This window comes from Penaeus chinensis, chromosome 22 (genome assembly GCF_019202785.1).
Source record: "Penaeus chinensis breed Huanghai No. 1 chromosome 22, ASM1920278v2, whole genome shotgun sequence".
Lineage (NCBI taxonomy): Eukaryota > Metazoa > Arthropoda > Malacostraca > Decapoda > Penaeidae > Penaeus > Penaeus chinensis.
The window spans coordinates 26,517,681-26,520,180 of record NC_061840.1 but is presented as its reverse complement, the minus strand read 5'-3'; the positions used below and the strand labels follow the sequence as shown (position 1 = coordinate 26,520,180).

At 40.4% G+C, this 2,500-nt stretch overlaps 1 protein-coding gene across 1 annotated transcript in view; it reads right to left on the bottom strand.

Moving 5' to 3' along the window:
• Positions 1-1,029, bottom strand: part of LOC125037007 (calcitonin gene-related peptide type 1 receptor-like) — a 139,072-nt gene extending 138,043 nt beyond the window's left edge. Inside the window, 1 exon segment of the mRNA XM_047629969.1 lies at positions 1,001-1,029. The gene's annotated coding sequence lies outside the window, so the exon portion shown is untranslated.
• Between the last annotated feature and the right edge of the window lie 1,471 nt (positions 1,030-2,500).

Sequence of the window (2,500 nt, the reverse complement as noted above, 5' to 3'; positions counted from 1 at the left end):
ATACGGACAGATAAGAAGAAAAAAAGGACATTAAGGATAAATAAAATGATAGATTGACGGAGATAGACAGATAAATAGATAGAGAGACAAACAGACAGACAGGCAGGCAGAAAGTCATTAGTTCTAGTATCACTGTAACATGCTCTTGGCACTGTTGCGAAGAATAACACGAGTGTAGAAGATAACGTGGCACTGTACATGTATCATGGCACTTCACGAATTCACCGTCCGTGTATAATGTACAATGATAGTACAGTGTACAATGAGTCACTTTCCGGACACTGTTTTTGTTTTGTTTTTGTTTTTTCTTTGTTGTTTATATTCTGTATTACTAAGCTGGGTCACTGTTTCTGAGATAATACATGTTTATATTATGTACATGTAACCCTTCCCCCACACTCACGTACACAAAAGCAAACTGTAACACCAATATGCACACACACATATATGGAAATTATATGTGTATACTGTATACACATCAATATATATATATATATATATATATATATATATATATATATATATATATAAACTTTATACACTCACACACACACATATATATATGTGTGTATGTGTGTGTGTGTATGTGTGTGTGTGTGTGTGTGTGTGTGTGTGTGTGTGTGTGTGTGTGTGTGTGTGTGTGTGTGTGTGTGTGTGTGTGTGTAGACATATATATATGTATATATATGTTATATATTATATATCATACATACAAACACACACGGTGAAAAGTTAACACACAAGAGAAAAGTTTCATAAAAAATATGAAGAAAGAAATACGGCAACAAAAGAAAGATAAAAAAAGGATGATATAAAGAAGAAGAAGAAAAAAAAAAAGAAAAAAAAAAAGATATATATATATATATATATAGATATTGATATATATATAGATCTATCCCACGCTCTCTGAGTGCCAACGAAAATAATGGCTCCGAAGTCCTTAACGTCACGTGCAGTTCCCGGTGTGGCACTGGCAGAGGCACCGGCGAGAGGCACTCACCCACACACCCTCTCGCTCTCAGTTCCCGGCGGCGACTGACACTGAGTTCCGTCGGGATGTAGCTGGCGTTGGATGCTTCTTGTCGCTCTCTCGCTCTCTCTCTGTCCTTTCGTTTCGTTCGCTCTCTCTCGCTCGCTCTCTCTCTCTCTCTCTCTCTCTCTCTCTCTCTCTTTCTCTCTCTCTGTTCGCTTTCTCTCTCTCTCTCCTTTCGTTTCGTTCGCTCTCTCTCGCTCTCTCTCTCTCTCTCACTCTCACTCTCACTCTCACTCTCACTCTCACTCTCACTCTCACTCTCACTCTCACTCTCACTCTCACTCTCACTCTCACTCTCTCGCTCTCGCTCTCGCTCTCGCTCTCTCTCTCTCTCTCTCTCTCTCTCTCTCTCTCTCACTCTCTCGCTCTCTCGTTCTCTCGTTCTCTCTTTCTCCCTTTCTCGTTCTCGTTCTCATTCTCTCTCTCTCTCTCGCTCTCTCTCTCTCTCTCTCTTCCGTTTGCGTTCTCTCTTTTTTCTCTCTCCTTTCGTTCGCTCTCTCTCTCGCTCTCTTTCTCGTTTCGTTCGCTCTCTCTCTCTCGCTCTCTCTTTCTCTTTCTCTTTCTCTTTCTCTTTCTCTTTCTCTTTCTCTTTCTCTTTCTCTTTCTCTTTCTCTTTCTCTTTCTCTTTCTCTTTCTCTTTCTCTTTCTCTCTCTCTCTCTCTCTCTCTCTCTCTTTCTCTTTCTCTTTCTCTCTCTCTCTCTCTCTCTCTCTCTCTCTCTTTCTCTTTCTCTCACTCTCACCGGCCGATCTCCCCTTCCCACTCTACTATTTTTCCTTTAAGCTCATCTTCAAATTTATTTAGAGTGGAGCGAGGATACACAATCTCTCTTTCTCTTTCTCTTTCTCTTTCTCTTTCTCTTTCTCTTTCTCTCTCTTTCTCTTTCTCTTTCTCTCTCTCTCTCTCTCTCTCTCTCTCTCTCTTTCTCTTTCTCTCACTCTCACCGGCCGATCTCCCCTTCCCACTCTACTATTTTTCCTTTAAGCTCATCTTCAAATTTATTTAGAGTGGAGCGAGGATACACAATCTCTCTTTCTCTTTCTCTTTCTCTTTCTCATTCTCTTTCTCTCTCTCTCTCTCTCTTTCTCTTTCTCTCACTCTCACCGGCCGATCTCCCCTTCCCACTCTACTATTTTTCCTTTAAGCTCATCTTCAAATTTATTTAGAGTGGAGCGAGGATACACAATCTTAAATGTACAAAATAATCTCAGGTGTATATATGTTAGCTGGGCAAATATGCAAGTTTTAGGACTACTTGGTGCGTGTAAAAACATGAAGTGTTCGTTGTTCGTGTGCGTGTCTGTGCGTGTCCGTGTACGTATGCGTGTACGTGTGTCTGTATGTATATCTCTATATTTATCTATCTGTCTTTATGTATCTTTATCTGTCTATATATCTCTGTATGTGTTTATGTACACATCTCTCTCTCTCTCTCTCTCTCTCTCTCTCTCTCTCTCTCTCTCTCTCT